The sequence below is a fragment of the Perognathus longimembris genome, chromosome 8 (assembly GCF_023159225.1).
Source record: "Perognathus longimembris pacificus isolate PPM17 chromosome 8, ASM2315922v1, whole genome shotgun sequence".
In the NCBI taxonomy this organism is placed as follows: domain Eukaryota; kingdom Metazoa; phylum Chordata; class Mammalia; order Rodentia; family Heteromyidae; genus Perognathus; species Perognathus longimembris.
In genome coordinates this window covers 27,171,449-27,183,594 of record NC_063168.1, presented here as the reverse complement: position 1 = coordinate 27,183,594, position 12,146 = coordinate 27,171,449, and the positions used below count along the sequence as shown (strand labels likewise).

The window sequence follows — 12,146 nt, the reverse complement described above, 5'->3', positions numbered from 1 at the left end:
GACTCCTCATTTAGTACTTTTGATTCTTCTAATCTTTGTCTGTCGTCTCCCTCCCCGCCCCCCACCTGTCCTGGGCTTGAACTCAGGGCCTGAGCTGCTTCTATCCCTGAGCTTCTTATGCTGAAGGCTAGCACTCTACCACTTGAGCCACAGCTCCACTCCGGGCTTTTCTGTTTATGTGGTACTGAGGAATAGAACCCAGGGCTTCATGCATGTTAGGCAAGCACTCTACCCCTAAGCCACATTCCCAGCCCTATTGCCCTCTCACTTTCCTTGTATTTGTTGTAGAAACTGGCTTGTTTTGTTTGTAGAATTTTTTTCATTCTGAATGTGGTTAATGGCATCTCTGTGGTATTGTTTAACATTATGGGAACCAAGTGAAAGGTGTAGGGGAGCTCTCCTTTTTTGAGTCCCTAAAAACAGCAGGCTTAGGCAGAGTAGTGGGCCTGGAGAAGGACAAGCTTAGGCTGGATAGCAGGAACATGTTCTGGTAAATGTCACCCAAACTCATATGGAAAACCGAACAATGGGAGAGTTTGGAATGTGGTTGTTCTACTAAACTGCTAACTCTGCTTCTATAACTATGTGCTTGCTTGAATGGGGAATAGCAGCTTTGATGTAATGACCTTTGTGACTAAAAGGAAAACTGCAACATTTCCGGAGAGTGGTTATACTGATCGGGGATGCATGGTGACAGTGATAAAAATTGAGTTAATATTCTGTTAGCCTAACCACAAAATTCTGCTTCTGTCCCCCCTTTTCTCCTGCTGGATACAGTAATGCACTTCTTTATCCCAGTTACATGGAAAGCATAAATAGGAGAATTGCAGTCCAGGCTACATTGGGCAAAAGGGGAGAACCTGTCTCAAAATTTATAAAAGGAAAAGTAAAAATGGCTAGAGGAGTGGCTTAAGTAGTAGAGGGTCCAAAGTGGTAGCAACAGGCTGCGTGTGTGCAGGTTCCAAGATGGCTCAGTTGGGCTGGGTCTCCGCAGGCAAGTTGCACGGGTTCCTTCTGGGATGGGGAGAGCCTCTAGTCAGGAAAACGTGCCCTTCACATCAAGGTTGAGAAGGTGTAGTCTGTGGGCAGTTTTATTCTCTGAAATAAAATGATCTTGCTCATAGTTATATCTTTTAATCATTTACTTCCCGAAAAGGAGGTGATCTTGGGAGCTGCTTTTGGTTTTTAACACTTTTCCTTTTTTTGTGTGTAAAATTTATTTTAATATGATGTTTTATGTAAATCATAGTTTTCTTTTCAAGAATTGTATTATTATAAAAGTGATATGCAGAAGTGTTACAGTTACATTAGTTAGGTAATGAATACATTTTGTTTTTGGACAATGTCAGCCCTTTCCTCACTCCCAATCTTGTCCCCAGCCACAAGTTGTATAGTTCATTTTCAGCATAGTATCCAGTGAGTATCACTGAGGATTTGATTCCTAACTTCAAGAACAGTGATTTTGAGTCTGGAACAGAAGGGCTTCTTGGGCCTTTGCTGTCAGCTGCTCTGACGGCTTGCTCCTCCTCAACCAGCCTGGACCTTCGGAGAGGGCGGGCGTCAGCTGACTCACCTTTCTCCTGAAGGGAAAAGGAAGCAATCATAGGGTTGACTCATTCTTCCAGTAAAGAAAAGGGGAATAAAGAACTTGTACTATGTGACTGGATAAAGATGGGTCCAGTGTGTGTGTGTGTGTGTGTGGGGGGACTTGTACATTTTAAATTATCGAAAAAAATAAAAGGAAAAGAACGTTTGCCTGCCATTCATCAGGCAAGGAGAGAGATCAAGCTATTATCTCTGCAAAGAAACAATGTTTCTTGCAAGGACTTGCTCCAGCAAAAAAATATCCCTGAGATTTCCTTGAGTAAGGACTCTCACTGAGAATGGCATTATCTAAAATCATGGATGGCCAGAAACTTCCCGTTTAAATCATGTTAGTAGGAATGAAACATGCACTCCCCTCCCCCTCATTTTGCCTAGTTTGGGATGAAACCCAGGGCCTTTTGGCATGCTAAGCAAGCACTGCCACTGAGCTGCACTGCTGTTGAGCTACACTCTTAGCCTCATCTACCTCTTTTTTTTTTTGTAATTTATTTATTAATTTCATCTACCTCTTAATTGGCAGATCCGAGCCACTTTGCCTCACAGTCTACCCATGTGGTTAGCTTCAAGTAGTTTTCGATCCCATCCATTCCACACTATTCTAAACTTTTGTGGTCTCCACAGAGACAAGACCCTATGTCTACTTCTCAGTCCAGACCTAGGTTGATCCCTGGAAACACAGGAAGCAAACTTTCTTTTTGTCTAATTCTTGAACCGCAAGTTCCCAGGTGGCATCCTGGGTGAGGAATGTTATCCTGTTAAAAGAGACTTGAAAAGGTCAGGCAAAAGGCTGACAAGTTCACAGGACCAGTTAACATGAACAACATGGGAGAACACACGCTGGGCACAAGCCAGAAAAGTTCCATTTGGAGCATAAGCCAAATTGTGGGCCATTACAAGGAAGGAGGAATAACTGGACTGCGGGCAGGAAGGGAGTGTTTAGGGGTATTTTTTTGGCAACTGGGTAGTGGACTGGTTGGGAGTAGCCAGTCAGAGGCTAATATATATACAAATAGCAAGTAACAAAGGCAAGAATGCAAGTTCCTGTCCAGATGGAAAGTGGACAGGTATGGACATTAGGTGGGCAAGTGAATATTCCTCTTGATCTTGTCCAGTTGGAATGTGGACAGATATGGACATTAGGTGAGCAAGCAGCTATTCCTCTTGATCTCCCGGCTCTAATTAACTTTGAAAGGGAAGTTTAAAGTGACTCCATTTAGGATGTGACTTGATCTCCTCTTATTCCTTTCCATGGTTCCTTGTTGTTAGGACTGACTTCATCCTGAAGATCTAGGTGCTCATTGCTTGGATAGCTTGTCCCAGTTGGTATTCATGGGGTTTGAACTCAAGGCCTAGGCACTGTCCCTGAGCACTTCTGCTGAGGCTAGCACTCGACCACTTGAGCCATAGTGCCGCTGCCAGCATTTGGCTGGTTACTATGATTTGAGTCCCTTGAGCCATGCTTCCAGTCTGGCTCTTTGCTGGTTAGTTGGGAGATGGAGTTTTAGAGGGATTTTTCTGCCCGGGCTGGCTGCTTTGAACTGAAATCAAAGGAGTGTTGGCCACAAAAGCCCTTTTTATTTCCAATTAAACAACAAGGAGACCAATAGGAGTACAGCTTACCTGTAATTTGTTGAGAATTGACCAACAAATACTTGCCAAAGTTCTGCAATGACAAAACTCAGTAGATGTGTTAGTTTTCAAACAGCAATTGATTAGCACTTTAGAGTTCCTTGGCTATTTTCTGTGATCTGAATTAACTCTCAGAAAACCTTTGAACTCAAACAACATTTTCTTAATTCAAGAATTATAAGCACTAGCATTGTGCCAAGTATACAAACTTGGCACCTTTTTTGCTATTTACCAAAATGCATCTGACTGCAAAATTGCATAAAAACCAAATCATATCATTTCTATGCCTATATACCCCTTGTAGTCTAACTTGTGGGGATTAACATTACCAGTAGGCAGAAGAGAACATGAATAATAATCAAGAGGACAAAGGGTCAGGGCATTGTAAAAGTCTCAGCTTCAGTGAATCTGAAGTGGCTGTGTCTTCCATCCCGAATCAGCAGGCTTCGTTATCATGTGTGATGGAGGCAGGCAGGAGAGATGGGTTGGATCTGGGCGAGGCTGCAGTAGCATCTCTCAGTCTCCTTTGGATGGATTGTCTCACCTCCTGCTGGGCTGCCTGCAAATTTCTACACAGACTGGTTAAAGACATTTGAAATCTCCCAGTATTCCCTGGTTGCTTACTCTGAGTACTCTGGCTTTTACAGGCTGGTGCCCTACTGGTTTAAGCAGGGTGACAACTTTTCTTTTTTTTAAGATTTTAGAAGGCTTGGGCATGTAACCATCTCTTGCAAGTACAGTCTAAAATTCACAGTTGGTCCTCATGTTCAAGCCTTTTCCCAGTCACAAAATCCACACAGACCAAAGGCCAACCAAGTCTGCTCTTTGCAGCGACCATGACAGCTTCTGAGACATGGAGGGAGAAACACCAGTGCTATACCAATGCAAACCTGTGGCCACCACACACAACTCTGATGCTTTTAACCTTGGAGTAAGAGTCATAGACATGTGTCTTAACTTACTGCACAGTTGAAGTCTCAGCTGCAACTCTGCCATGACAGGCCTGCTATAAACCCAACTCTAATCTTGGAAGTATACACAGTCCTGAGTCTTTTTTTTTTTTTTTTGGCCAGTCCTGGGCCTTGGACTCAGGGCCTGAGCACTGTCCCTGGCTTCTTTTTGCTCAAGGCTAGCACTCTGCCACTTGAGCCACAGCGCCGCTTCTGGCCGTTTTCTGTATATGTGGTGCTGGGGAATCGAACCTAGGGCCTCATGTATCCAAGGCAGGCACTCTTGCCACTAGGCTATATCCCCAGCCCCATAGTCCTGAGTCTTTGAGAACTGAGTGACTTGAGGCAGGCAGAGCCAGGGCAGGAGTGCTCTAGGCCTGTCAAAAGCTTCACAGGAACACCACCAGTGATTCCTAGATATGGCTACACTGGACAGGCACGAGGAGACACCCATGCTGAGGAGGGTGCGGAATGCTCTTCATTTGTCCCTGAGCAGTCTCCCATTCACCAGAGACAGAATGAGGAATCACCAGTAGTGAAATCAGGCTGTTTGGGAACAGACCATAGAAGCAGCTTCCTGTAGCCACAGACAGCCACAGTCTATGCAGATAGCACAGACATTAACCTGCATCTTGAGCCACTACTAGCTGCATCCTATAAAGCAAAATATTGATCCTGGGTCAGGAAAATCAAGGTCAGCACCCACATTTGCACACTCATTCCAAAATGACTCTGGTCCCTTGATCTTAGAGTTTATAAAAGCATAGCAGAGAAAATGAAGTAAAATCTTAGTCTATACCAAAGAGTTGCCAGAATCAGATGTACATTTTACATTTTAGCATAGGTGGACATAAACAACATGCTGGTTTTACATCAGTCTACTTATACCATCTTAGACACATTTGTTTGCACCCAAACATGATCAGTTTGGGTTTAAAACTGCTCTTTTTTTTTTTTTTCTCTTTGGCTCAGAGTCAGGTGAGCTACTGTGACTCCACCCACAGGTTGCAAGGATCAGTTTAACACAAGACTTAGATTAAGTTACAATAGTAGTCAAAAAGCAAGTAATTTTGAAACCATGATGCCAGTTTTTACATATTTTACACACAGACAGACAGACACTTGTGCACAAGCTTTGGGGCGTGCTTAGATTTTTTTAAATTGGCCACATAAGTTTTCTGGAATTCCAGTGGCAAAATGACATTATTTTGCCCATATTTTAGAACCATGTGGTCAGTTAGGAAAAAAAAAACTTTTCCAGCAAACAAAAATTTTCACAGATTATTCGGCGAGGAAACAGAGAAGCCACATTTTGAGAAACCAGTTCAGCTCCAATGGAGGAGCTGAAGAGGGATCCTATGACCAGAGAAGGTCCAGGAGATGGGAGGCAGGACAGGAACAGAACACAGATACATGGCATGGTGTAATGGTGGCAGAGCTGGTCAGAGCCTTAACAGAGTCACAGCAAGACACCTTCACCTTTGAATGTTTGAATTGCAAGGTGGCAGTTACAGAGTTGGGGGGGGGGAGGGCAGGGTTACCGGGAGCTAGAGTTTCTACATCCCACCCTGCCTCTAGGAATTTGGCATGCCCATTACCTGGGGGGGGGGGGGGTAGGTGGGGTAGGTGGGACTTCACATCCAAGAGTTTTTGGAAATTTACCTTGATAGAACCAAGATGGAGCTTGTTAAAACCAATTCTATTGTCCACCATGCGGTCAATGCTAGAGAAAACTTAGGATTTAGTCAACAACTAGCAAAATTTAACAGGATCATCACGCTTAACATTGAAAACATTTCTTTTGTAAACAAACACTGGTACCTTTGGAAGCTAGTACCAGCCCATTCTATATCACAGGCAGGCAGTTTAGAGACAGGCAGAGAGAGTTCCATCTGCCCGAGCGCTCACAGAAATTATGTAAGTCCTGTAAAATACCAGTGTCCCATAAAGGGGCCACATGGAGTTCCAAATTTGGGGCCAAATTTGATTGTATAAGGCTTAAGATTGGGCCCAAACTTGAGCAGCTTTCCTGAAGCGTTTAGACTGTCCCCCACTCTTGATGAGTGCCCAGTGGAGCTGAACTAGAGCTACCCACCAGCGTCCCAGTGGGGCTCTGTTCAGCTGGCTCAAAATGGAGTCGACTGTGGGAGTCGTCACCCACAATTGCTGATTCCCTTGACCTAGCCCCGTGGCTTATGGTCCCTGGGAGTGGGGCTTGGAACTTGGCACCAAGATTTCCATCAGTGCAGCCCAGTGGCCTTGGCCCAGTGACTTATGGAAAATCGAATCTGAGCCCCCTGCTAATGGTCAGTCACCCTGGCTGGAAGTTCAAATCCATCATTGTGGTGGATGGAAGTAGAGCTCAGTCAGGAGAAAGTTACCTTGGTGGCCCTCCAGGTGGGCTTAGGGCAGCAGAATAGGCCCCAGGGGCAGCTTAGACCCCCCCAGAAATGGGGGAGCAAATCCACTGGGGAACCTATCCTGGCTTTTGGCACCAATGAAAGTCTATATCTCAGCCATTTCAGGGGACCATGCAGAGATAGTCATGGACAAGAGAAGAAGGTTTATAAGGAGGTTTATTAGTGGGGCCATATCTCCCACAGGAGAGGGAGCAACATGGCGGCTGTACCTTATCGAGGAGGCAGCTTCTCTCTGGGGCTAAAGGGAAAGTAGATAGGTCTTAATGATGAGTAGGAGTGACCCATTATAGTTCTAGGGCAGGGAGTTTAGGTCTGGGTGCATCTGGGGGCTAATGGGAGGGGCTGAGGACCGAAGGTGGGGGAAATGCTAACAAAATGTACATGACCATTACAAAATTTTATCTTCCTCTCCATTGAAGGTATACTTCTTACTTTCCTTATGTTGGTCAATAAGCACCAGTGAGTAACTAGAAATCTAGGGAACATCCATGTTCTTGCTCACTCTCCCATGGGCAGCAAGCCTTGCTGCACTCTCAGGGCCCTAGCGCAGTGCTGCACACAACTAGGTCCTCAGTATCTACTTGAATAGTGAAAGTGTGACGAGACTCCACACTTTCCACTATACACTCCTGTGTATATTCTCTGCTTTAGTAACTCATGTACTTCTGGGTCCTAGCTCCTCTGGGATGCCTCCTTAACTCACTCTGGGAAGAAATAGGAAGAGATTTGAGTGTTTCCATTGTACTTTGTGATGCCTCATTTGAGCACCAGTAACAGTGGTTTGTAGTTGTTTACTATTTTTTACCTTTCTTTCTCTCCCTCCCCATCGCCCCCTCTTTCTCTCTCTCTCCCAATTCTGAGACTGGAACTCAGTGGCTTGCTTCTTTGCTTGGCTTGCTGGTCATAGCTATTGCTCTACTACTTGAACCATGCTTCCAGCCTGCCTTTTATTTTTTTTTCTTGTACTGGTACTGGGGCCTAAACATAGGGCTGTGTGCTCTCACTTGGCTTTATCACTCAAGTTTGGTATTGAGCCACAACTCTAATTCAAGCTTTTTGCTGGCTAATTAGAGCTAAGAGTCTCTTAGATTTATCAGATCCTCAGGTGTGTTCCTGAGTGACTAAGATTCCAAGTGTGAGCTGCTGCCCCTTGGCAAGTCTGGATTTTTCTTTGATTGTTAATTCTACAGGACTTTTCTGCATAGCCTGGCTTTGAACCTTGATCCTCAGATCTCTGCCTCCTAGTAGCTACTGACACCCTGCTCAATTACTTGCCTCTCTTGATAACCTCATTCATTGTGATATTCCTCGAGTCTTCTTTGCTCTGTAGGATTCCTAGAGGTCAGTGAAGTAAAATGCCTTATCTAGAACCCTCCCCCAGTGGTATTTGTAGAAAATGACCCAGTAGAACTGGCAGGACTGGGACAGGACTGAAAGGACAGGCAAGTCAGAGGCTGGACGTGTCTGCTGGAACATTTTCCAGAAGTTACTCTCAGGCCATGCCCCTTGCAAGTTCTTACCTCCACCCCTTTATCCTTCTCAGACCCCTTATTGCCAAACTGTTATCCTTTTCTAGTTTTATCCTCCTTCCAAAGACTGGCCTCCTTCAGGACACCTCAGGGTCATTGGCTGCTCCTCAACCCACTCATTCCTTGCATGGTAGGTGTTTCTGTGGACCCTGAGGATGTTTAAGGAAACTGGGAGTCAAAGAAGGAAGTTCAACAGCCCATTTCCTTCAGGAGCATATGATCCAGTGTATTGATTAGCATGCCACCTTGGACCTTAATTTACATGCATGTAAAAATAGAATATTACTTATATATTATACCTAATATTGACCTTTCATTTTTAAAGCAATTTAAAAGATAGACTTTTTTTATTTGTTTATTAATTGAACACAATTTTTTTTTTTTTTTTTTTTTTTTTTTTTTTTTTTTGCCAGTCCTGGGGCTTGGACTCAGGGCCTGAGCACTGTCCCTGGCTTCTTCTTGCTCAAGGCTAGCACTCTGCCACTTGAGCCACAGCGCCACTTCTGGCCATTTTCTGTATATGTGGAGCTGGGAAATCGAACCCAGGGCCTCATGTATACGAGGCAAGCACTCTGCCACTAGGCCATATCCCCAGCCCCTGAACACAAATTTTTTGACAAGCTGTTGTGCAAAAAGGGTACAGTTACATAGTAGGGCAGTGTATACATTTCTTGTGATATCTTACATCCTGTTTTTCTATCTCTTCTCTAGGTCAGGTAGACATAGATACAATATACAATGTATCAAGAACATATACAGTAGCCACGTGGCCACGCCCAAGAAAGTTCGCCTAGGGCTTTAAATATAATGTCGATATTAGACAATATGTCGACAGTAGTCTTATATGAATGTACATACCTAGCTTTTGAGCTATTGTATTCCCCTGAGAGGTCAATTTTTGACCTTTATATGTTGAGTAATTGTTTGGTTTTAGTTACATACTGTTGGGTCGCTGCCCCAATCCTGTGGGGAATACTATTTGACAAGCAGTTTTTGGTTTCACAGACTTGCTCTCTACTGTCTCTCTGTCTCCCTTTGTTAACAGTCATACATCAGGGAGATCATGCCCCTTTGTTTTCTGTGTTCTAGGCTTGTCTTGCTCAACATTATTTGTTCGAGTTCTGACCATTTCCCTGCGAATAACAATATTTCACCATTCCTAATCGCTATGTAGTATTCCATTGTGTATAAGTACCATATTTTTTGGATCCATTCATCTGTGGAGGGTCATCTGGGTTGTTTCCATATTTTGGCTATTGTGAATTGTGCCGTGATAAACATGGAAGTACAAATGTCTTTTTGATATCTTGGGGTTTGCTGTTTTAGATAGATGCCTAGGAGTGGTATGGCTGGGTCATAGGGTAGGTCTATATTGAGCTTTTTGAGAAACCTCCATACTGTTCTCCAAAGTGGTTGTACTAATTTGCACTCCCACCAACAATGGAGAAGGGTTCCTCTTTCCCCGCACCCCCTCCAGCATTTGTTGTTTCCTGAGTTCAGAGTATAGGCCATTCTAACTGGGGTGAGGTGGTATCTCAGGGTTGTTTTTATTTGCATTTCCTTTACTAGCAGGGATGTTGAGCATTTCCTCATGTGTTTCTTTGCCATTTTTATAAAAGATAGACATATTAAATCATTAACAATCCTATTACCCAGAGGCAATCTTTGTAACATCATAATATACTTTGGTCTACCATTCTGAAGAATGCTGCTTGTAACTTTTTATTTCACCATCAATCTTACAGAAAAGTGGCCTTGCAACTCTAGCCTTGCCAGAGCATGGGGAAACTTCCCTATACATTTTCCCTAGATCCACCAGCTGTTAACATGCTTTTGGGTTGCCTTGTTTTCCCCTTTGTCTAGAAAATCTGGAAACATAGAACATATACCTGTCATCATTACAGACATCTTTGGTCTGTGAAAAAAAAATAGGTGCTGATGGCTCACACCTGTAATCCTAGCTACTCAGGAGCCTGTGAACTGGAGGATCACAGTTCAAAGCCAGCCTGGCAGAAATGAGAATCCATTTCCAAAATAACAGGCAAAATCTGGATTGGAGACATGGCTTAAGTGGTAGAATACCAGCCAAGCAAGGAAGCCAAGCAAGGGAGAGTTTAAACCTCATTATCAGCATAAAAAATAAAATAGTACGTACACTTTAAAATTTTGTGACTGCTACATATATTTACTCATGTTCTTTTTGTCTAGCCAGTTGAAAGTAGATTTTATCAGTTCATCCCATTATACTTCAGTGACTGTCTCTTAAGATCAGTGACATTCTCTTTATAACCAAGTAAGAAATTTAACATGGATAAAAATATTTTTATTAATCTGAAGTCTATAATCCACATTTGTCACATTTTAATAATGGCCTTGAAAATATTTCCCCTCTAATCCAGGATTCAAGCCCAAATCATACTAGCATAGCTAGCAAATGGGTTCTTTAGTTTCTTTAATGTGGATCCATTTTTCAATCTTTCTTTGTCTTTATGAGATGGACCTATTTGATGAACAAGATCACTTGTTTTATGGAATGCTTCTCAATTTGGGTTTGTCAGATGTTTTCTTGTGATTGGATTAATTCCCTCCAGAATGTCACAGTGGTGATGCTCTGGACTTGTGGAGTGTCACATCTAATGCACATAATTCCCAGCACCTGTTCTTCAGCAGGTTCTTGTTTGTTTGCTAGTTTGCTTGTTTTCTGAGTTAAGGTCTCACTATGTAGCCCAGGCAGGCTGGAATTTACTGTGTAGCCAGGCTAGCACGGAACTTGAATCCTCCTGCCTCAACCTCCTGAGTGTTAGAATTATGGGCTTGTGCAACCATGCCTGGCTGTCAGTAGTTCTGTCACTTGTGTGTATGGGTGGGAGATGGCACTTTATGTGTTTATTTGTTTTGTTTTTGTTGCCAGTCCTGGGGCTTGGACCCAGGGCCTGAGCACTCACTGTCCCTGGCTTCCTTTTGTTCAAGGCTAGCACTCTACCTCTTGAGCCACAGCGCCACTTTGGCTTTTTTCTATATATGTGGTGCTGAGGAATCAAACCCAGGGCTTCAGGTATACGAGGTGAGCACTTTACCACTAGGCCATATTCCCAGCCCAGGAGATGGCATTTTATTAACTTTCTGGTATAGCAAAACCTGGAATCACAAATCCAACCCTGGAACCACTTCTCTAAGGAGCCTTAGTTCCTTCCATTTAGTGGACTTGGATTTGGATATTATCTGGTCTTTATCTCTAGTTATATTCTTACTTATTAAGTTGGTATCATAGGATTTGTATGTATTTTATAAAATCATAAGCATTTTTTCATATCATAGCTGTTGTCTGAAAACATGATTGCATAGTATTCAATCATATGGATGGACATCACTTATCCACCCAGCCACTATTGTAGATAACACAGCAGTAAACATCCTGAACATATACTTTTTGGGGGAGGGGGGAAGTACTGGGCTTGAACTCAGGTCCTAAGTACTGTTCTTTAGCTATTTTGCTTGAGACTGGCACTCTACCCATTTGAGCCACAGTTCACTTGCAGCTTTTTGGTGGTTAGAGATAAGAGTCTTGTGGGCTTTCCTGTCTGTGCTGGTTTTAAACTGTAATCTTCAGATCTCAGCCTCCTGAGATTAGCATGCCATCTTGGACTTTAATTTAGGATTATAGGCATCAACCACTATTGCTGGCTGAACATGTACTTCTGAGCGTATCTCTGAATATCATTTCCTTAGACTAAATTCTGAGAGCTGAAGTTTTGCCAAGACAACAGTATGAGCATCATTTGGGAATGTCTCAGGTCATGAGTGGTTTAGGCCATTTAAGCTGTGAGAGGTTAGAAAAGCAATTGTTTGGGTTAGAAATGGTGCTAAGGCTTAATCTGTCTCTCATTTGCACCCAGAGTGGGATAGAAGTAGGGTGTGCAGAAACTAGTCTATACAAGGGCTGCTAAGATGAGAAGAGAAATGGAGGTGGGATGTGAAGAGAAACTTTGAGGTGACCTATAGCTTATTGCAGT

General features: G+C 43.3%; 1 protein-coding gene across 3 annotated transcripts in view; it reads left to right on the top strand.

Annotated features, from left to right (window-relative positions):
• Positions 1 to 12,146, top strand: part of Sfxn5 (sideroflexin 5) — a 111,942-nt gene that overhangs the window by 5,270 nt on the left and 94,526 nt on the right. The window lies entirely within an intron of this gene.